This window comes from Polypterus senegalus, chromosome 3 (genome assembly GCF_016835505.1).
Source record: "Polypterus senegalus isolate Bchr_013 chromosome 3, ASM1683550v1, whole genome shotgun sequence".
Classification (NCBI taxonomy): domain Eukaryota; kingdom Metazoa; phylum Chordata; class Cladistia; order Polypteriformes; family Polypteridae; genus Polypterus; species Polypterus senegalus.
The window spans coordinates 153,134,008-153,159,617 of NC_053156.1; positions in this window are offsets into that span (position 1 = coordinate 153,134,008).

Sequence of the window (25,610 nt, forward strand, 5' to 3'; positions counted from 1 at the left end):
TCAGTCAGGAAGAGGATGACCCAGAGGAAGACCCTTGACCCCAGTTAAGCCCCGCCCCTGCTGCTTCATTCAGGATAAAGTTCCCCAAATAAACCAACATGGTGTCAGTCTCAGCTGGACCACGAAGTAACAGCAAATGTCAACATTTGTGTTTTTTGAAAACATTCCCAATCTATCACTTCTTTACCTGACAGTAAATAGCAGGGTCTTCCACCTCAAACTCCAACCTTTTCTTTTGATTTCGTGAGTCTTTTTGTACAACTGTTAAAAAAATAAATATTTAATAAAACCCAGTATATTGATTCATTTATTAAAAGTCAGTAGTAACCAAATATAATGAACACAGTGAGGCCCCTGAACCACAATTGGTAAATGTTACCTTAAAATACTGATCTCTCAAATCCAAATTAAATTGGAACAGTCACAGCTTTCTGTGTTTTAATAGTGAAAAGTACTTTTTCATATGGGGGCTTTGAAAAAATTGTGGCATGAAATGATGCGGCTGTTTTCACATAAATCACCAGAGAGAAGTGGACTGGTGACACTACTGGTATAGCACTGAGTTGGTGGAATTAACACGGTGGTTAGAGTACAGCTACTAAAACAACAAAGAAAAACATCCCCTTTAACAGCATTTTAAAACATATGATGGAAAAATAAATGTATAATAAATCATCCCTAACAAATTTGTAAAGCACAAGCATTATGAATGCTTCATGGAAAAAATGAAAAATAACAGTCTGTACAGTTAACACATTCATTAAACAAACAGGATGGTGAGGTAATCCTAAATCCTTTATTATACATGTCTTCTGGGAAGAGATTTGCATTATTAATTAAAAATATGGGTAAAATGTTTATTAGATATAGTAAATGCTACAGTGGCAGGTTATTGGTATACAGTGCACTATTATAAAGCTTTAAAATTTAAAGGAAATGAAAATTTTCATTGTTCTATTTGAAAAAGGTGGCTTGGTGGCACATTGTGAAGCACTGCTACCTTACAGAGCCAGTATGACAGGTTTGAGTTTCGTGCCTGGTCATTGTCTGTGTGGAGTTTTCATGTTCTCCTTGTGCGTTTGTGTATGTGAATTTTCCATCAGCAACTCATTTTCTTTGCAGATCCTCAAGTACATACATGTTAGGTTAACTGGAGATTTTAAATTGGGCAGAGTGTGGGCATGTGTATGTGTTTCTGCTCTGAGCTGCTGCCATAGTCAGAGTTGTTCCCAGCTCTATGCCTCTGCAGTTAAGCTAGGCTCCACCTCCATGTGAGATACATGGTGTTCCATAATTTAAATAAATAATTGACAGTCCTAGAGTGTGCAGGCTCCAAGTGAATGCAGGTGCACATGTGAGCGTGCACATGCCACTCCGAGGATGGTTGGCCTGCTGGGCCGATTGCACATTCGTGTACAAATGCAACAAAGTCAGTCAAGTGTATCATTCACACCTCGGAGTAGGTGGAGGATAGCTTCTACACCCTATCGGCGCTATAAAGGGAGCCTGAATGGCAGAATCAAGACTTCCAAAAAGAAAACAAGAAAAGAAACAAGGAAGAAAGAATGGAGGTTAAGGGTGTGAGAAAGAGATAGGATGGTGAAAAGCCCATGCCGTAGGGAATGGAGGCAGGTGGTCGGGGACTATGCCCCAATGGAAGTGAGTGGAAGGCCTGTGCTCGAGAACCTTTGAGCTACACAGGGGAGTAGGAATGGCCCTGTCTTGCAGTGTCTCCCAGGTAGATGCCAAGGGGTTGGCTGAGGGAGACTTGAGTAGGGTTCAGAGGGGAGTCTTACAGATGCCAGGGGACTGGTTTTAATGGGATTAATGGATGACTGTACCTGTTGGCGGGCATCTTCCCACACTGCAAGGCCCTGATGTGATAAGATAAGGAGACGCTAGATTTTTGAAAGAAGCACTGGGGCTCGTGACTATTTTAAAAGAAGAATCTGTCTGGGATTTGAACCTCATTTTATTGGATTATTTATTTATGGACTAAGTGAAGCACTGCTGAATCATTTGCACCAACCCTCATTTGCCCAGCTCATCCTCGGGTACATTATCAATGGTTCCTGAAACAAATGACTCCTGGAAGCAATCAAGGAGCATGGAGATGACCCGGAACGTCACACCGAATGACACTAGATTAGTTAAGGCAAGTGAAAATATTTGTATGTGCAATTTGAAGTGACCAGTATCATCTGGATACTATTTCAGATCCACAAGAACCAAGCTATTTTATTCTACCACATTTCTCTCAGAAGTTGTTTACCTCTGCATTCTAAAAATCAAAACAGACTTAGAGATTAATGTACTTTCATGATCAATTAATATATTGAGATGAATGATATAGTTGGAAATAATAACTTCACATTCCTTGATAGTAATCCGTGCTTTAAAGAGCATTAAAATGTACCATTAATCATAAGCAATATATACATTCATCATTTGGATTCTCTTTGTCTCTCTTGGAATTTTTTTTTTGAGTAAACCAAAATTTAAATGCTACCCTAGCAACAATGTGAGTTAGAAAAACAACTAATTGTACTGGCAAAGCTGTTCCATTTTACTGTTTTTCTCCAAGGTTGTGTAGCTTTTACTGAGTTGAGTGCAAGCCACGCGTAAAAAGGCGCTTGTGTCAATAATAATGACCTAGGTCTGAACTCTAGCATGCATGTTGTAAAAAGGGAAAGCCATAGAAAAGCAGGTGTGGCAGACTAAATGAGTAAGCCTTCGACTTATTGATGAGTGACAAAGAGAATGCACCTTGACAGACCTTCATAGATGAATGTGTTCCCCTTTGGAGCGTCAGTACAGGTGGTCCTGATCACAACGTACCACTTAGGCTATTCTCTGGCAATTGAAATCCCTGCATTTTTTGTTTTCTAATGAATATTTTATTGCACGCAATACAAAGCAGAATTATGTTTCTTTCAAATTTTAAGTATAGGTAAATTCATTTTTATAGTATGCTGCACATAAATTAATTAAAATCAGCAAAAATTAGATGACCAAAAGACTGAATATTTCCTTATAGGACTATTTAAAGATGGAAAATTTGTTTAGAAGGAGTTGTTAAAAAAATACTTACTCAAGATGTGCTATGTATGTCTAAAACATAACCATGAAAATTGTGCCATAAAATGTCATTTTATATCATATCTGGTGGTTCACCCACTTGTCTTTCACAAAGCTTACTCAAATAAGACTTTTCAACCTATACAATAATTTCTGTTCTCCTTCAATACCACAGTCAAGCGGCCCTACCTTCAGTCACATTTTCGGCCATTAACCCACCAGAAAATGCTGTCTAGTCTGATGTGGGCAGGAGTGCATGATATCCAAGGTATCCTAATGCAGCTCACTAATTGCCTACTATGGCACCACTATAAGGCACATGATAGCTGATGAAATTCACTACATTCCTAACCATTATGGCAATTTAAATATCCAGTCATCCAATAAAGTCTTTCTATTGTCTGCCATATTGTACGGGACTCAGTATATCCTTTAAGATTTATTTGCTGTGGTCATAGAGGAATTTAGGTTGGCTACATGCCATTTTTTAACACAACGCATACCAGGCCACTAGGAAATCCATTTACAGGTCTGGCCCAGTATGTGTGAGTGTGTGTGCAGTGCGTGTATGTATATGAGTGTGCCCTGCATAATTCCATTGGCCTATGCACTGTTGATTCTTAAATTATGCCAGAATAGGACCATCTGTCTATGATCCTAATTTTGGATAATGTGCATTCAGAAAATGAAAGAATAGATGTCCATGCACTGCTTCTTGTTCTGCCAACAGGAGCAATGTGAAATAAACACCGCGGTAAATAGGTAATTCACAAAGTATGAATAGTATTAATTAGAAAACAAGAGAATTTACAAAATTCAAATATTAGCTTCCTTGATTACCAAAATGAAATAGGCAGCAATTACCATAAGAATTCTTTATACGCTGTGGCAGTAGGGGGCGCTAGTGCTCCCTTGAACCCTCAGGGATGACTCCAAACACCAGGTAAAAGTCCAATACTTTTTATTATTTTCTACAGTGCACCAAGCACCTTCCACACTACTCATAAACTCACACAATAAACCACTTTACTCCCAAAACACTATCCACTCCTCCTCGCCCAGAAACTTTGCTCCTCTCCCACCCAGCACAGCTCAGTGTCTGGACTGAGGCACCGTCCTTTTATAGCCCCTGACCCAGAGGTGTTCCTGTCCCAGCAGTCCACAGTTCCTTATTCCTTCTGGGTCAGGGCAAACAGTCCTTTTCTTCAACCCGGGAGCACGTCGTTCCTTCCTGTCACATGACTGTGACGTACTCCCGGGTTATAGGGCACACAGGAGCCCATGAGCCCCCCTACAGCGACTCCCAGTGGCCCCCAGGTATCCAGCAGGGCTGTGTAAAAACACTACATAGTCCATAAGGCCCTGCTGGAACTCAGGGCACGATCCTGCTGTCGGGAGAGCTCCTCCTGGTGGCCTGGGGGTGCGGACCGGCATGGGAAGCCGGAAGTCCTTCACAACGCAAAGTATCAAAGAATCCATCAAGTACCAAGGGCATTGAATGAAGTTCCACAATTATAGATGGTCTTCTTAACTATACAAGAAAAATCCTGTATCAGATTCCTTATAAATATGTCCAATGGGTAAGTATACTGTAGATGTGAAACTGTCTTCTAATTGCCAACATTTTTTGGGCTATTAAACTTTATCATTGTTTAACATAGATTAAAAGTATTCATAAACATCTTCTTCAGATCATTATGATTCTGATCTTACTGCAACACTCATAATAACAGCATTCTATTTACTGTAGATGAGAGATGCTCAAGTTCAGTAATATTCTTACATGAAGTCCGAAGGAACTTGCCAATTTTTTTTATTACTTCAGACAATACTGTAGCTTGCAAGTTTTTCAAATAAAGCAACTCGTGTCTTGTGGTTCTTTAAGTAGTAGAAAGCTAGGAGATTTGAGGCAAAAGAAGACAGGAGATCAAGAAAACAGGCCATAGCTTGTTACCAGACGTTCTTTAAATCAGGACATCCAACACATAATAAAGTTGTACTCAAAACTGAACACCAAAAGCTCAAGAGACAGGAACAGTAAGGAAAGGGCATTAAACGTTTGGTTTGTATCTGCAATCTTGGACTACCAGGAATCAGATGTGTACTTGGAACTTTTCTTGGTAGTATCATTGCAACATACAAGGTCAATACAGAATACAAAAGATAAAAATGATGTAGCATACAAGGGCAATACCAAAAAATAAAGAGATAGTAGAATTAAAATGTCCAGGCAGTCTAGTGTGCAGGTATACATAGATACCGAGTAGAAGCTCAGACCTGATTAGTCAGAATAACTGCACATGGAAAAACACTGTTTAGTTGACGTGTTGTTTTTAGCTTTAATTGCACAAAGACATTTGCAGGGGGATGTCTTTGGAACAGGAGATGGAATAGCAATGATCTTTGCAGCCCGCTTCCTTACCCTGGACTCAAATAGGACTTTAATGTGCGGTAAGTTACAGCCTATGATCTTTTCACCAACTCTAATGATGCGCACTGGGACTCGATGATGGCTGTGTAGAACTGGACCATTATTGCTTGAGGGAGGTTGAATTTCCTCAGCTGACATACACAGCACTGACTCTGCACTGTTGTTAACACTGATGTCATGCACTGTGTACCTGGAGTCTTTATTGCATAGCAACCTTAAAAATCATTCACAAAATGGTGAGACCCACAGAAAACAAACCTGGTGCCAAGATAAGAAACAGAAATAATTCAACTCTTTCAAAATGAAACCGCAGATAAAAAGTAATTGTCACAAACTAATGCTGTGATATACAAAACCCAAAATGGGAAAGAAAACACATAGAAAAGAAGAAAGAGGAACATTACAAAAGTAACGCACAATTAAAAATATTAAAACCAAACCAGGTCATAACACTGTTACCGCCTGACCTGCACTTATTATCAGAATTGACCTTACTAGGTATGAAAATCTAAACCCATGAGTATCAACTGGACATTGTCACTACTGGGCAGTCATGCGCTGCTTGTCAGGCAATGTGTAATTTTATGATCAGTATTTGAACATGCATAAAGAGGAAAAAAATTGGGCTTGCACATGTGGTAAAAGTGAAATGGACTTACTCTTTGCCCCTAATAACTTTTCGCTTTCATTTCCTTCATATTAAAACTGCTACTTCAGTTAAAGAAAGTGTATTTTTGAATATTTCTAAGGGAGGGCATAAAACAATGCAAAAAAGTGTAATCCCTTCTTTATCACTATAATAAAATAAATGCACTCTATTTCCAGTATAATATAGTATTATCCAAAAAGGCTTAACGTAGTAAAACATTTCTACAACATACCAGTTATCTGATCTTTTGTCAGATCACTGACATGAGAACAAAGCTTGACTTTGCAAACCCGAAGAGTAGAAAATTACACTTTGACTTAACAGTGTGTCAATCAGCAAATCCATTTGCCATGATTAAATTAAAGGCACTAAACAGTCAGTTGTAACTTATAAAGACATGTTTGCAAAGTGTGGAATCTTGTAGAATGAATATGTTTACTTTTGCTTAGGACTGTTTGAGTTATTTTCTAAAATAAACTGTGTCATATTTACCAGTAAACACAAAAGAAAACAGGCATCTGAGCACAGGATAAGCAAAACCTATTTACTTTGCAAACAGACTTTTTACTTTTTTTAAGTCATTGGGCTACTTATTTCAAATGAAACAGTAGGCATTTGGCTATAAAAAGGTAGTTTTTTAAAATATGCTTTAAGTATGTTGTTATTTTATATTAGTATTTAGATAACTGCATTTAGTTATGATAGTTGTGCTTCAGATTTTCTTTTCTATTTAAAACAGAATTTTGAAAGGTGTTTAGTGAATAACTAGATAGTAGCGTATGTGCTGTTTGGTTTTCATGCATAAATAACATACTACTGTACAACACTGTATATATTATTTGGGATCAGGATGTTTCAAGCCCTTTGTAGGACGTATGATTCATTTCACACGTTGACTTAGTGTGTGAGCCTGAGCAAAATATTTAGTGTGCCTTAGCCTACTTTCTAAAAAATATGCATAAACACTGGTGCTATAGTTATGTGCATGTTAAGAGATTACTATACTGTATAAAATAAAGTTTATATAATTTGTAATGAAAGATTACATTAAGTACTCTGTTGAATGTCTAGGATGCAAATTATGGTAATAAATTGAATATATAATGTGTAATATATATATATTATATATATCAAAAGAAAAACAATACAGTTCTATACAGTAATCCCTCCTCGATCACGGGGTTGCGTTCCAGACCCCCCCGCGATAGGTGAAAATCCAAGTAGAAACCATATGTTTGTATGGATATTTTTATATATTTTAAGCCCTTATAAACTCTCCCACACTGTTTATAAATATTCCCCGCAGAGTTATACAGCATAATCCCTTTGTATTCTCTTAGATATTAGGTAAGATTCATTGAAATTATGTATATAAACACACTGTTTATATACAGTAAAACCTAAATATTATTTTGAAGATATTGAGTGTCTCCGATATCACATATGTTACAGCCATTACGATAGACAGGCCACCAGCAATAAATACGTACAATGCAACAAAAATAGTATACAGTAAATGTGTGTACAGTGACACTAAACGTACGTACATGTACTAAGTACTGTAAGTAGAAAATTAATTATGGTTACTCACCAACAATGACATGATGACTTGTCCGATAACAATGAGTTTTATTTTACTGCACAACAAAGGAGAGCGTTACAGCTCTTCCAAAGGAGCCTCTTCAGGTGACTGTGTAGCACTGCCGTTGTTCTTCATCTGGCAGTCTTCAATCCAAATCCCTAAAGCAGATTCCATCCAGACTACTGCCTTATTACATCCACTTACAACTCGTTTTGCACCCTGGTTAAAAGGACACTGCGTCGTAGATCTTATATTCCTTTCCTACTTTTAAATAAAAGAATTGTAGCCTTCAACAAATCCAAAACGCTTACCTTTTCGCAATCGCTAACATCTTCCGCTTTGCTGGGCACGGCCCTGGAGCAGTAGCAGATCGTTTTGGAGCCATAATGAAGGGCTTGACTATGCACAAAGATAAACACAAAAGAGCACAACTCTTTACACAGCGAAACACGTTGATGCTGAATGAGCGAGACGAGACTTCCTGGTTAACACTGCATTCAGCAAGCAGGAACTTAACTGCGTGCTCTGATTGGTTAGCTTCTCAGTCAGGAGAACTTAACTGTGTGCTCTGATTGGTGAGCTTCTCAGTCATCCGCCAATAGCGTCCCTTGTATGAAATCAACTGGGCAAACCAACTGAGGAAGCATGTACAGGAAATAAAAAGACACATTGTCCGCAGAACCCGCGAAGCAGCGAAAAATCCGCGTTATATATTTAGTTATGCTTTCATATAAAATCCGCGATAAAGTGAAGCAGCGAAAGTCGAAGCGCGATATAGCGAGGGATTACTATGTATATATATATAGTTCTATATTAATATATAAATATAATGAGACTTGGCCTGGACACCACCAGTCGGAAACCACATCTTTATAAAGTTCACATGTTTATTAATCATAATAAACACAGTCCCAGAACACCACACAATGCACTCAGCAATAATGACCCCAATTCATTCCTTTCTTCCTCAGTCCTTGGTCGCCAATCTCCTCCTGGGAGCTTCGTCCTGCTCCCTCTCCCGACTCTAGCTCCCAGACTGTCAGGATGTGCTCCAGGTGGCTCGTGACAATCTTCCGGCAGCACTTCCTGGTATGGTGGAAGTGCTGCCCTTTGCCCCGGAAGCACTCCGGGCGTCCCTGGCCGGTTCATCCGCCATCTTGCCTGGGGTGGCGGAAGTGACAATTCTCCAGGTCTGATGAGGCTTGAGGCACCCCCTGGCGGTGGCCACGGGTCCAAATAGACCAGAACCCTTTTTCTCCTTTCCCGTGGTCCTTTAATAGTCCAGGGCAGTTGCTCTCTCATGACCCGGAAGCTATTATTGTCCCTTTCCGGTCCCTCCAGGCATCCCGGCCAAGTAATGACCCTGGCTATCTGCCATATATATATATATATATATATATATATATATATATATATATATATATATATATATATATATTTATAAAACTGTATTGTTTTCTTTTCTTTTTAATATGTGTTCAGTTATGGACTGGTGGTCATATAGGAACCTTAATGGTTTATGCAGTGTTAAGATGTCAAACAGCATAAGATTACCAAACAGATATTGTTAAGAGACATAGAATATGAGAGGGGACCCAAAAATAACGAGCATTTTTTTCTGGAGGCTGGACGATTGCCACTAGGTGTGTGTACTCGACTGCTCTCTGCATCATTTGGCCAAGCAGAATCCTTGAAATGCTTAAGCAATTACATGATGCACTGCGGAGAAAACAACCTTAAATTCTGGTGATCAGGCGAGTGACTTCTGCATCCTGACAATGCTGCTGCTCACACAGCATTGAGAGTGTGGCACTTTCTCATGAAAAACGGAATGACAACAGTTTCCCACAGCCTTGGACCTTGCACCCTGCGATTTTTTTTTTAATTTCCAAGGATGAAGAGGGACCTTAAAGGAACGTTATTTTCAGGATGTAGAGGAAGTCAAGAAGCAAAGGAAACAGCCACTAAAGCATATCACTTTGCCAGAGTTTCAGAATAGTTTTGAACAATGGAAAAAGTGGTGGGACAAGTGGATTGCATCTCAGGGAGAATATTTTGAGTATAATTAAATTTTGGAAATGTTCGGAGAAATATATGATTTCTTTTTTTAAATCTCGTTATTTCTGGGTCCCCCTTTTATATATATATAAATGAAAGACCTGTGTCTGTGTTTCTGTGTCTGCTCACACTCAACCACAGCCACTACATGCCACATGCATGCATTTTTAATTTTTTTCTCCACTTGCATGCGCTGTAGTTCTCACTACGAAATATGTGTGTGTGTGTGTGCTTGTATGGAGCATTCCACTCTGCTCACACTCAACCACAACCATGGGAGTTGGTGTGAATTCTACAGAAGATGTAGAAACTTATATAAGTGTGACTTGCACTTGGTGAGATGGCGCATGTATGCACTTTTAAATTTTTTAGGCGCTTGCATGCACCTCACTTCTCATTCAACCCAAGCAGACAAACTCAGCTTTGAGGTCCATGCAACTTGAACATTCACACAGTGAGCTACCATGTGTTTGCCTGAGACAGGTTCCAGCCTGTTCCGCTCAATTTGTGCCATAGCTGCACTCGACTACACATCCGTCTCGGACAAGATACATCTTGCTGATGCTTCTGCAAGATTCACCAATATTGTAAAGCTGCTAGGGAGTCTTTGGGTTGATACCACATGCAGCTAATATGAAATATTTAGGATTTTGAATGTCACAAACTAATAGCAGTGTTCAACTAGTGGTTTTTTTTTTATTTTGATATAATGACATTAGAAGCATTGAAAATGGACTCTCATTGTATTATTAAAACCTAAAAAATCTTACACTTAAAGTAATAGCAGCAATATTACAATTGCTTTAAAACTAGCTTCTTCAATGTTATACCACAAGACAATATATAATTATGGTTGGTATGAACCATGTGTGTCATGATGTTCTGTCTACTCTATCCTGCTGACATTAAATAAAGATTTGCAAGTCTAGTTAATTTAAAGATGGTGAAAAGATACAGAAATTGAAGAATTGCTTTAGGACACAGACAGACTGAGGATAAGATGAAAATTAAAAAGCTCAGTTGGTTTATATTATCAGCCCAATAAGATTGTTTTGCTATTTGTGATTCAACCTCACTGCCTCTAGCAGCCGCTATCATCAGCAAATGGTCAGACTCAGCAGCAGCACTGATTCAGACAAGTGCAGCTGGGTTTCAACTAAATGGGGTTCAAAGATACTTAATCATCAATTTCAACTGAGAACAAGTGTAATAAGTGTATACGTTTAATACTTTATGCCACTGTGCTCTGTGCAAATATATTTTATAAATCTGCCTTTTTCTACTCACATGCACAGTTGACACACAGCCAGATTTAAGATGGTTGCTAGGCAAGCATTATAAGATAAGACAGTTAGGGACAACTGCGAAATGGGCAATCAGAATGAGGATCATTGTATACTATTTTTGTGTGTCAATGTCAGAATGAAACTGTACCTTCTTTTGCCATTTTTGGAATGGCATAATTCACCTAAGTGGGGGCCTACACATGAAGAAAGAGTATAAAGCCTTGGAACATTGCCCGGCGCACCTTTGAAGCCAACGGATAGATGGGGGATGACTTCATCCGATCCAGAAAATCCTTCCACTGCAAGCAGCAAACATGGCAGAGTCCATACATCAGGCCCCAACTTCCAAACTGGGTTCTTGTCACTGGTTTTCTTCATCTGTTATGCAGCGTAAGCCATCATTAAAGCAAGCTGTTAGTTCTCCTATGTGATTTCTTACTGCCGTATCACTAAGGGAGGGTTATCTCCTTTTTATATTATATCTATATAGTTTTTGGGTTATGTAACACGCCGCAATTACAAAAGAATTCATTCCAACAAGGGAGCTAACGCCCCCTGCAAGATACAACAAGTAGGCAGCACACCAAAATAAAATGCTCACCATTGACCTTTCTACAGTGCAGAATGTTTAAGAATTGTGAGTTATGAACTTCCTTAAACCCAAGAAACATACTTCACAATTTAGTGATTTTCTAATGCAATTAAAATGGACATTCTTGCCTATAGGAAGCTTCCTCATTGATTTTAAATGTTGATATTAAATCTTATTTGTTTTTGGCAAACAGATTTTATGGTAAGTTCCATTCTGAAATGCAAACATACAGAAAGAAAATGTCATCATTTAATCATGTCTACTTCCCAACCAACATTATAAACAGATGTACTGTGAGCTTGCACTGATACAGCCCATTGCCACACCCACCACATTATGCTTCATTATTATATTTGCTACTTGGAGTCCTACTGTCCCTCTAAAACCAGAGCCTATGTGAAACCTTGAGAAAATATTTATAAAAGTCCTGAAATTTTACAAAAACGAGAAAAACTTTAACTTGGAGGACTCCTCAATTATCCAAACACATGCTATCAAAACTTACCGTACTAGGTGACCATTTAGTGAACCAAGCACAACTCTGTGGTCTTCAGTTGTATTTTTATATGATCTTAGTTTTCTCTAAATTAAGCCAATAATCAGTGAGAACAACACTTTTTCAAATCAGATTTAAAACCAATGACAAATAAAAACTGCAGCCAGTATACAGACAATGCAATGATATCTTAGATCAATTTCAGATCTTCCATGGGTTGACTGCATTGTTACCTACATATAAAATCTTTAGATACAAATTTAATTTACAGTGGCATGCAATACGCACCCTTGCTTAAAATGTCTGTTACTGTAAATAGTTAAGTGAGCAGTAGATGAACTGATCACCAAAAGGCATAAAGTTAAAGATGATACATTTTTTTTCAGCATTTTATGAAAGATTAATGTATTACTTTTGTTTTGTATAATTGTAAGGAAAGGAGTACCATGCAAAAGATATTTGAGGTCTCAGATTACCTTCGCCATTGTCTCAGACCTTATTTAGCTTGTTACAGCTATGGCTTATTCAAGGGGTATCAAACTCCAGTCATTGAGGGCTGCAGTGGCTGCAGGTTTTCATTCTAATTAGTGGCCAGTTTTTCCTTCTAATTAGCTTATTTTGCCTTAGTTTTAATTAACTTGACTCAGGCCCCTTTGTTGTTTCTTTTTCCTTAATTATCAGCTAAACAATAATGAGGCATAGAACAAGCTGCCACATGACTCACCTGTGCCTGACACACAATATCTGAAAATAAAGAAAGGTGAAAGTCTCAGTGAGGCTGATATCCCAGTTCAACTTTTTGATGATGTTCTTAGAAACAAACAGAAAATCAACAATTTTGTAAATGTATGCTGTGGAAGAATGAGAGCAGCAACAAGGTGTGGAATTAAATAATGAGTAAAATTAATAGCAAAAATTGGATTCTCATTAAGAACCTGGTTGGGATGAAATTGGTTGGAGATTGAAGCCCCTGTTTAGCTGGTCATCTGTCGGCTTGTTTCACGTCTCATTTCTGTTTTACTCTTATTTAATGAAGAAAAGAAACAATTCAGAGAACTGAATACTTAAAAACAGGCCTATTAAAATGAAGGGAAAGGAGGTTAATTACCATTGAAACTTTGTCACTAATAGGAAACTTTTGCCTCAGGCCCTTTTCATTTTTTTGGTATTTTGTTTCTTTGAATATTGGAAATAAAAATGTGTCATCTTTAAACGTATGCCTTATGGTGATCAGTTCATCTTCTGCTCACTTAACTATTCCCAGTAACATTTTAGGCAAGGGTACCCAATGTATTTAATTGAAGCATCGTCAATTGTGTCAAAATAACAGCTGCTATTTGACAAATATAATTTTTTTCATAAAGATATTATTTTCAGAGTAATATCTTATTACGGGCGACACGGTGGTTCAGTGGTGGCGCTGCTGCCTCGCAGTTAGGAGACCCAGGTTCACTTCCTGGGTCCTCCCTGTGTGGAGTTTGCATGTTCTCCCCATGCGTGGGTTTCCTCCTACAGTCTAAAGACATGCAAGTTAGGTGGATTGGCGATTCTAAATTGGTCCTAGTGTGTGCGCTTGGTGTGTGTTTGTGTGTCCTGCGGTGGGTTGGCACCCTGCCCAGGATTGATTCCTGCCTTGTGCCCTGGGATTGGCTCCAGCAGACCCCTGTGTTTGGATTCAGCAGGTTGGAAAATGGATGGATATTTTGTTACTGAATTTAGGCACAGAGGCATAGATTCCTAGGAGTAGCACCCAGAGATTTTATGATTTGTCCTTAAGTAGCAAACTCTATGTCTTAGAGACAGACTTTGATTGATTTTTAGCAATTATTTTCATATCTATATTTCACAATAAAGCCAAAAATTACATATTGTTTTTGTTAATTTATAGAACTCGTGGAGTTAATTCCCTCATCTTTGCAGAGTTTACCAAACCTAACTAATTTAGCTTTAATATTAAGATACTGTTACATATAAAAGTTAACATCTCTATTTCATCCTGCTATGTACAGTATATACTTAACAAATTACAAAAGGTAATACACACTTTTACAACAATATCTTAGTTCTGGCTATTAATCTTAAAATTAACATTCAAGAGGTAGGAATCTCCTTGTTAATGAAACTACTTATGGATGATGAATGTGCATATAAGAATCAAAACTGCTACAAAACAATATACTTACGAAACCACATAATTCATTAATTTACAGCCGTAAATCAATGCAGCAGTAAGAAGGCAGACAATAAAAGTTGCACATTCACCATTCTGTGTGGACTTGGAGTTATAAACAGTGTAATGGTCTAATTCATACAACATTTTCTGATTATGCAGCAGAAACATACAGTATATGAAAATTTAACTACCACTTGATTTTTATTTTGCAAAACGCTATTTTAACAAAAACAAAAGGAATCCTTGGTTGCAATTCCATCTAAATCATGACCAATGTACAAAAAATTAAAGAGCATAAGACTTTTGACAGCCAGTTCATCTTCTTGATAATGATGTACAGGATCATAATATGTCACAATTTCTGTATACTGCTTTAGTATCTTTTAGGTAATGACATAACAGGCAATTCTACTCTTATTTTCAAACCAAAACTAACCCGCTGCCCCTTCCAATTCAATGGGATGTTATGTGTGGGTCTATATTCATGTGTATGTTATGTTTAAATTTAATTTTTGAATTATCCCTTAATGTATTCTCTGTTGTGTTTGTATTCATCTACTGTGTCGTTAAATGTGAGGCCATTCCATGTACTTTATGGGCGGAATCCCTTGAGACAGGGCCACTGTGACATCACTGCTGCTAGCTCCTCCCTCTGCCTTTATCTGAAGGCCGCAGTGAGAGATCCAGGCAGTGGATCATTATGTGGTGTTGTCTGGAGTATTTGTAAGTATCGTTTTCCTTCTGATATTTTCTGGCTCTGGATTTTTGCTTCTGTTATTATATTTTGTTCAAGAATTTCGTATTTGGACTTTACCTTAGGGATTTTTTCTCTATTAGTTAGAGTTTATACAATTTGTCTCTCCAGTAAGGCATTTTTTTTATTTTCTGGGACTCCTATAGTCTTTTTAAACTTGCAAAGCCAGCTGGTTCAGGAAGGTTCCTGGCCTACTTTATAGTAATGTCAGAGGCCTCAAATCCCTTCTTGCCATGTTTATGTCTCAAATTCACTAAAATGGACTGATGACTAAGAAATGTTTTGTATTTAGCTGAAACCATAAGAATTATTGAAACATTTTTATTTAATCCCATTGCTTCTGATGCTTTTCAAATGGCCGATGGTAGACATTTTTTAAAAAATCAGACATGATTGTTAGGAATTATAAATTATACTTAGAATCTCAACTCTATACACCCTTATTGAAATTTGAGCTTTTGTTGAGGAAAATGCTTGGATCCAAATAAAGTATGTTACATAAGATTTTATAATCAACAATACTTCAGCTAAAAACAAGATGATCAATTTTACAAACATAACCAAAAGAACATTCAACTTCTTGCCAACAAAGTGTATATATCATGTGCAAAAATAATGTAATCCTAAACAAAATCAGTTTTTCCTGAAAGTTTCATGGTTATGCAACACTTTTTTTGTTAAAAATTGTTTATATCCTGCAACCATACTTCTCAGCTTATACATTTTATCATGTATTTCTGCAACTGCTTTATTAATTAGTAGATGTCCATTTGATATACTTTGTATATAATTTGTAAAAAAAAACAATTTACAGTTAAGGAAGTGAAAGGTATTGTCATGGAAGAAAGATTTGTGGAGCCCACAATATGATGATGATGATGATGGTCACGTAGACTTCTGGCTTTCAGTCCATCAATGTTGGTGCATCATGATGCTTTGAGTAGGTGGTGGTGGCGCAGGCCGCCACCACAAAGAAACCGGAAAAGAAACAGAAGAGAGAGTAGGGGTCAGTACAGATTTTGGAGCCACTGTGAATAGTTATTATGATGAATTGAACATACAGAGTATCAGTATTAAGTTAAAGTGAAGTTATAAAAAGGCCATGTTAAAGTAATGTGTTTTCAGCAGTTTTTTAAAGTGCTCCACTGTATTAGCCTGGCAAATTCCTAATGGCAGGCTATTCCAGATTTTAGGTGCATAACAGCAGAAGGCCGCCTCACCACTTCTTTTAAGTTTAGCTTTTGGAATTATAAGGAGACACTCAGTTGAAGATCTAAGGTTACGATTTGGAATATAACGTGTCAGGCATTCTGATATATAAGATGGAGCGAGATTATTTAAGGCTTTATAAACCATAAGCAGTATTTTAAAGTCAATCCTGAATGACACAGGTAACCAGTGTAGTGACATCAAAACTGGAGAAATGTGTTCGGATTTTCTTTTCCTAGTTAGGATTCTAGCAGCTGCATTCTGCACTCGTTGCAAGTGATTTATGTCTTTTTTGGGTAGTCCTGAGAGGCGTGTGTTACAGTAATCTAGTCTACTGAAAACAAAAGCGTGAATTAATTTCTCAGCATCTTTCAATGATATAAGAGGTCTAACTTTTGCTATGTTTCTTAAGTGAAAAATGCTGTCCTAGTGGTCTGATGAATATGCGATTTAAAATTCAGATTACAGTCAACAGTTACCCCTAAGTTTTTTACTTCCGTCTTAACTTTTAATCCTAATGCATCAAGTTTATTTCTGATAACCTCATTGAATCCATTATTGCCAATTACTAAAATTTCAGTTTCTCTTTATTTAGTTTGAGAAAATTACTATTCATCCATTCAGAAATACCAGTAAGACATTGTGTTAGTGAATCGAGAGAGTCAGAGTCATCAGGTGCTATAGATAAGTACAGCTGTGTGTCATCAGCATAGCTGTGGTAGCTCACGTTGTAACCTGAGATAATCTGACCTAACGGAAGCATGTAGATTGAGAACAGCAGGACCCAGGATAGAGCCTTGTGGAACACCATATCGGATATCATGTGTCTTTGAGATTTGATTACCACAACTCACAAAGAATTTTCTCCTGCCAGGTAGGATTCAAACCAATTTAAGACACTGCCAGAGAGGCCCACCCATTGACTAAGGCGATTTCTAAGAATATTGTGATCAATGGTGTCAAATGCAGCACTCAGATCTAAGAGGATGAGAACAGATAAATGGCCTCTGTCTGCATTTACCCGCAAGTCATTTACTACTTTAACGAGTGCAGTTTCTGTGCTGTGATTTGTTCTGAAGCCTGACTGAAATTTATCAAGAATAGCATGTTTATTGAGGTGGTCATTTAACTGCATAATGACTGCCTTCTCTAGAATTTTACTTAAGAAGGGCAGGTTAGAGATGGGTCTAAAATTTTCAAAGGCAGAGGGGTCAAGATTATTTTTCTTGAGCAGGGGTTTAACTACAGCAGTCTTAAGACAGTCTGGAAAGACCCCCGTATCTAATGACGAATTTACTATGTCAGAATATTGTCAATTAGCACGCCTGATATTTCTTTGAAAAACCTTGTTGGTATTGGGTCAAGGACGCAGGTGGAGGGTTTCAGTTGAGAGATTATACTATGTAATTCAGGTAAATCTATCCTGGTGAAAGCATTTAATTTGTTTATAATGGAGTACCGGGCTTTGGAGGTTCTGCAGTGTTGGGGAGATATACTATGTTATCTCTAATATCATTAATTTTTTGATTGAAAAATACAGCAATGTTCTCACAGGTTTCACTGGAAGTATTCTGGGGCATTCCTTTGTGTTACCTGGGTTTAACAGACATCAATTGTAGAAAATAAGACTCTGGGATTACTAGCATTGTTATTTATAATATTAGAGAAATAGCAGCCTCTCAAGACGGACTGTGTTATTGTATTCTGTTATTTTAGCCTTCAATATCTCATAATGGATAGTTAGTTTAGTTTTCCTCCATTTACGCTCAGCTCTACGACATGTTCTTTTAAAAATCAGACACTCTTTGGGTCTTCCATGGTATAACAATACTAGAAGATTTTGTAACTGTCTTTTCAGGTGCAACTATGTCAACAGCAGCTCTTACTTTAGAATTAAAGTTTTCCACTTTACTATTTACATTATCCTCGCTATTATAGTTGGCATTATAAACGGACTGATTGCTTAGAATGTTTGTAAGTTTTAAAGCTGCTGATGAGTCAAAGAAGCGTTTTTTAACAAAATGCTTCTCATGAGTGTTTTCTATCTTTATTTCTATATTAAATAGTAGAAGGAAATGGTCTGATAGACCGATATCAATGACCTGCTTTATATCAACTTTAAGTCCTTTAGTAATCACTAAGTCTAACGTATGACCTGCTTTATGTGTAGGCTGATTTACGAGCTGCCTCAAATCAAAAGAGTCCAGGAGGTTCATGAATTCTTTTACTTTTTAGCCACACTGACTGTCGATATGAAAGTTAAAGTCGCCGACTATTAAGAGTGCGTCATAGTTTGTAATTAAAATTGACATTAAGTCAGAGATTTCCTCAAGGAAATACACGTTATATTTAGGAGGTCTATACACGGATAATACTAAAACGTGAGAATCTCCATGAATAAAAACGGCAAGATACTCAAAGGACTTAAATTTACCAAAACTAACATCTTTACATTTTAATCGGCTCGAGTAAATGTTTGCCAATCCGCCCCCCTTTTTCCCCTGGCGGTCTGCACGAGTAAAACTGTAATCCGGAGGCGCAGATTCGATTAAAACAGCCGCGCCATTTGAGTTAAGCCATGTTTCACTTAGTGCAATAAAATCAATCTTTCTATCACTAATAAGATCGTTTATAAAAAATGTCTTGTTAGTTAAAGCTCTAACATTTAATAGTGCCATATTTAATGTTATAAAAATATATTAAAGTATAATAAGCAAAAATATTGGCCAATCCAGTCTTAATAATAGCAAGACTGTGCATCAGGCAGCTCAGAAGTGCCTTCCTCTCTGACTTATGGGTCCAGAATGAGATGGTTTTCTCTGGAAATGCCTCTTTTTATTTGGTCTTGACCATAATGGACCAGACCTTCAGCGGGGTCCATGGGCAGGGTCAGTTGCTTTTTAGGGGTTCTTCTCAGAACTATGGGTGTAAGAGAAAGGACAGGTACCAACAGCACCTCCTCCTGGTCTGGGGTGGTATTGCTTACCTTGCTTAAGCTGTGAAAGTAATCCCCAGGCGCACATGCATGACAGTATATATTATCCTTACCTCATAGGCAGTATAAACTGAGGTAAATAAAAATGGAACCGATGCAACGTAATCTGAAACAATCTTTCTTTAAAAACATCACCGGTGGAGTTTACGTGTAGGTTTACCAGCCCTTTAACATTTTATGCAGCTTCAATTCACTTCAGCCTTCTTCATTGTAATGCACTTTTTAATGCACTTTTTCAAAATATAGCTGTTCGAGCTGTCCTAAGTCTGAAATAAAATATGTGAACACTTTAGTACATATGTGAATGATATATTTTCATTCTAACTTAATACAGTATGACATTCTAATTATATCTAATTGAAATTTTTATAAATAAAATTTGCTTTGAGTTTTATTTTCAAATCATTTAATCATTCGCACAATGGTGTTTTGCACAATATGGGAGGATTTAAGAACTGTAAGAAATATCACACTACATCTGCCAAACCAGTAGTTAGTATCAGGGACAACTAAGAGGAGACTTGTATATACTTTCAAAGGAAGAAGGTGCAGGTCTTTGGCATCTTTACCTTTAAATTTACATCATGTTTAGAGAGTTAGGGTTACCGGGAGACAACAAATGGACATGTGCTTTTGAGACCAGAGGTCTTTAAAAGATCTCTGATGCTAGATATGAAAGACAAATCTCCTGTGATCTAATAAATGACCTCTCCATTTAGGCTGGGTGGCCTCTGACTATAGGTAAAGCACAAAATACAAATAACAGAAAGTAGAGATAAATAACATGGCCAAATGTAAGTATGAGAGTGTGTCAAAAGATATTCTACACCTGAATGGCTAAGGCAATACTGGCCTGCAAGGTGGCTTTATTTTATGTGTTGTGGTCTTGGTTTTCTTGGCACAGAAGTTTAGTCATTATTTTTTAGCAAAGAAAATATTTTTGTATCAGAAAGATACATTTGTTAGTGTTTGGCTCAAATGGCTGGATAACATCATTCCTCGTAACCATATTTAAATCGATCCATTTTATAAAACACTTTGTTGAAATTAAGACAAGAATTGATTATACCATTATTATGAGAATTCCAGTATGAGAATATATTCATGCTAGGTATATTTTACTATATATCTAGTCATTTATCAGATTACATTTTTAATTATGAATTGTTACCATTAACAAGACTTCAAAGATTTACTAGACTTTTTGAACTAGGTGTTGACTTTGAATAAACAGCTCAGAATTATTTGTTATCAGTCTATTGGAAAACTGTTAAAATATACCAAAGAAATCAAATTTAATATAAGGAAATCATGAAGTGTTATTTTATCACACCTTAAGGAATTTTGTGTCACATCCTTCAGTTGAGCTATGGTTCACTCTTTTCACAAAAATGTCATCTTTTCCAGCTTAATGAAGATAAATGGACTCCTATGCATAGTAAACAAGTACTAATGGAATTCTGTCATCTAAAGAGGAAAAGTGAAGAAACAGCAGACAGAAGATGGGTCAGCTCTGTATTCCTCCCATTACATAAAGAATGAATAACCCTTACAAAGAAATAAAGACAGTCACATAAGGAGAAGAATATTTAAATACACCAGAGGATCTCAGACTTGAGCTTTTTTTGAAGGTCTGTGCTGCTCATTTTTAATTCAAGCAAATTAATAACGACAGATCATTCTATCCTTTAGGTCTAATGGTTATTTTAAATCTGCCAGAGTTTAAATTAAGAAATAGCAAACTTTGTTTTTTCATTTTCTAAGAAACCGAAGGAAACATGGATTTGGTAAAATAATTATATCAATTTGTTTTAAATAACCAATAAATTGTGTCATTTAAATTAGCAAGTTCATATAAATGACAATGATGTTTTTTTAGGAAAATTATTTTTCATCTTCACACCTTTAGTAAATGTCACATTAAAATGTATCCCATAATTATTTTAAAAGCATGTATACAAGCAAGTGAATTAAATGAATCAGAAAATTATTTATTCTGCCTCCTGTTGTCAAAATTTTACCTGTTTAAGCCATTCAATGTGTGAGCATAAATAATGTGATCTTTGGTAAAAACAAAAATGACCACTCACATTTTAACTTCTTTTTCTCCTGAAATATCTCACTTTCACTTTGATAATTTCAATTGCATTAACATTAAAAAAAAAGCCTTTTTTAAGTTGTATTCTCATTTATAGTTTGTTTGATTTGTGCCTAATTAGGAGATGATCAATTTCAATTTCCAGTTAATTTGGAATTTAAGTGAACCAAAATAAAAAAAAATATCAATAATAAAAACTCCTTGTGAGAAATGTGGGCATTTTTCATTGAACAGAAACAACTTTTTCCCTGGGAAAAATTATAATGGAGAGTTGACAACAGCTATGTTTGTGGACCACTGCAATTGCCAAATTTTTGTGTATTGTTTTCCAAATATAGTCCTGTAGGCAGAACATTTATTATCTGGTAACTAGAACTGTACATGAAAATTATTTCCTACTTTGCATATTATAGAAATAGATTGTGAGCTCTGCTAAGGGCACACAGTGATGTGATTCAGTTTCACTTAATAGATAAGTCAGGTAAACGTAATTTCACTGCATGATGTTGTGTATTTACTCTCCAGTAGTCTACTATACAGTTGTAACCACTATGTAACCACTATTTTATGTCAAACCACATGTATGCTGTCTTTAAGCATGTAAATATTTATTAATAATCATTTTCTAATGATGATTAACATTTCCAACATAGTGTAACACACAGGGGACACTATTGAGCCCCGAAACTACAAATGTACCACACCAAAACATTCCAGGGTGCAAAACAGTTCAATTCACAATCTTCCAAGCAATGGTCCTTCTTTTCCTCCTCCAGGTGAGCTTTGCCTTCTAACTCCTGACCCTGACTCACTGGAGGAGGATGGACGGCTTGCTTTTATGTTAGACTCAGGAGTATTTCTGGGGCATAGTCCAGCGGAAGCACTTCCAGGTCGGAGAGAAGCCTTATGAAAAAAATAGTCCTTCTATCTGCAACACCCTCTGGTGGTACCCAAAGGGCCCCAACATGTCTGTCCCGTAGAACTATTATTCTCATAAATCCTTACTGGGTTCACGCCAGCGGAGGACGGCTATCTATCATACTGGTGAAGGAACTGCTCTTGATACACCACCTCCCCCATTTCATCCATTAATATTTCCCTTTGAGCAGGATATAGATTCAGCCCCATCCCAGACAGGATATGCATCCTTCCATTTTGTCCTTCTGTTACGGCTTCCTGGACAGGCAAGGGTCCAGCATAGCACTTACAATAGTATTAAAGTTAATTTCCCTCCAGTGTCCATATCAGGCCTAAAGAGCAATTGCATTGATGCATCTGTACACATCTGTTATTTATTTCTCACTACTTCTGTATGTGGTTTGATCGACCCAATCACAAGTGAATTTGCACCTTTTTTTATAAATGTGGTCAACTGATATCCTTAATTAAGAGAGATGGAAAGGCTCTGAGCCTGAATTGGGTGCCAGGCTTGCTTTGATTGACTGGAACTCAGGCAATCTGTTTAATGTGATTTGTGTTAAATTTGTATGTACATACATATTTATTTTTACGCCTAACCAGCCGTCCCCTGTGGCTCTGCCCACGTATTAGTGAAACTGGAAAAACTTTAAAAATCAATAAACAAGCAGGTATCGCTAGCTAAGTGGAGGCAAGGTACACTCCAAAATGCAGAAGTACACAGACTCGAATGGAAGCTGGCGCATGAGTGAGGAGGGCCCTGCCCAGCTCCCCATTCCTGACGTTACGCTTCCCGCTCCCCTTGGCCTGCAGCCTCTGTATCGGATTAGTGCAAATATATCACTCCTGCAGCGAACTATGATTCTTTGCACAATGACAGAAATCGCAAAATCAAATGGTGGGCCCCAACTCCCTCACCTCGGCCTGCTGCATCTGTCTAAGAATTGCGCAAATAAATTGGTACCGCAAACAAATTATGATACTTAGTGCAATGAGGGAAGTTGCAAAATCAGCTGGAATGTTCAAGCAAATTATCAAAAAAACCCAATCTCAGTCCGTTAGTTCATTCTCTCATGAAAAGCGGACAGACATACAGATAGACAGATGTTGGATTTTATATATAGAGTGATTATGGTAGCAATAGTGCATCGTGACTAACACAGCATGCAAAAATTGTAGCAATAATGCATAATATTTACAGTACTTGAATTGTTTTTTCTATCAGATCACAATCATAGTTCAGACGAACTGTTCCAGGGTTCACTTGGTGCCACATAAAGATCATTTTTACTAAAGGTTATTGATCTTTGGTAGGTTTGGTAAGGAGCAAAGTGAGATTGTCATGTTCATATCTAGCTAAACAAATTGACATATGGAAAAAATCACTCCAATGTTTAAAATGACTGCTTCAAATGAACTAGGTATGAAAACACCTTTAAAGTACTGAGTGATAACACAGTCTTAGCGGGATTTCATTTGTCATGGATGACTGCCCAGCAACAAGTCATTACATCACCAACAGCTCTGGAGCAAAATTTGACATTATGATTTCTTGTGCTTTCTTTCTGCCATTTAAAAGGCTAATCAGGTGTTTTTTTCAATAGCTAACAGTGATCAACATGTTCTCAGTTTCTGTCATAGTATAATATCGTGTACATTTCAAAGTATTACACAACTTCCAGACTATATTCATATAATATATACTGTATAAGCATGCTAGCAGTTTTCTAATTTTCTTATAGTTTGACTGATGCTGGTATGAATATTGAAAGAGATTAATATGTTTTTATGTAGGGGGAAATTGACTTACAAAATAGAGGAATATGTCTTATAATTTTATACCTTACAAATATTTTATATTTAGAGAAAACTACTTATACTGAACCTAAATTATTGCCAATTTGTAGTTTAAAATTTTACATTTTGTATAACATTTTGTAGTTTATATAGAAGATTATTAAGTATCTCAATAAAAATGAAGATATCTGAATCCACAAACAATTATGATATTTGGTTATTTATTTGCTTATTTATTTACTCCTCTATGCCTTAACAAGAATGCATAATGGAAAACATATGGCATTACAATATTTAAAATAAATATTATCCAACCCTGTTGTAAGTGAAAACAACATTTAAGATGTTTTATTGGCACACATTCTTTTTCATGAAAAAACCACACCCTGTATGTTCATATTCAAACTATTATGAATCAGAGACATTGTAGATGCTTTTTGTCTTTTAGCACCTAAGACAACCCTACTTCTAGCACTATAGGACTAAACCAAGTAGATTTACAGGTTCTTTAGCATTGTTGGATTGTTATTAATGCATTTTATTGTGTTCTGCCAATAGCATAAAAGAGTATACAAACACAGAAGAAACAATCATGCTAAAAGAAAAAGGTTTCCTTAAAATGATGGATGACTTGCAGGTTGAGAAGAATATATGTATCCCAGGGTGGTCTTTCTGCCTTCGAAGTCATGTTGCTTCTTGAAGTCTAAAAAGCATTTTTCATTTCCCTTCCTTTTCTTTTTTTAAGAAAGCTTTGCTAAATGAGTTATATGTTGAAATAAAAGTCTTACTTGGTATGCCTGACATATTTGGCTGTGTTCCATCAAATGGACTATATTTAGAATTCTAATTTGCATTGCCTGCTTTTAAAGGATCATATAATATCCTAAATTAGGTGAAATGCTAAAAAGTAAATAAAACAAATTTTTGCTATGTAAAAAAAAATTTAAATGTATTATGCTATACTGTATAATCTATATTGACCACAATGTTCTTTACAGGTATATATTTTAAAAATGCTGCAGCCTGTATAATGTTAATACAACGATGTATGTAAAACATTTTATTTTCCCTGTTTAGAGTACACAGCCTTTGATCTGCTTCAAAAACTGTCATTTCCTTTTAATTCCTTTTACCCCCTAAAAAGGTGTATTCTAATAACAAATCCCTGGTTCCATTCAACAGGCAACTTTACCATAGCCATAAGAATTAAAAAAATATTGCACATCTGTATCACTCTTAATTTTATTTTTATAGTTTCTTTAAAAGCATAAAAAGGAAATGCTTCGTTTTAACATATTATGAATAAATTATATCCTCACACAAACAATCATCAACATTCACGCATTTAACTTTCGCAACTTCAAGCATTTGCTCAATTTTATTAGTAACAATTATTTTTATATTTACTTTCACTTTGGCAACCACACATATTTGCTGGCTTCACTGCTATCCACAACAGAGAAGGTGTGATCTTTGCAGGACTGGGCAGAGATT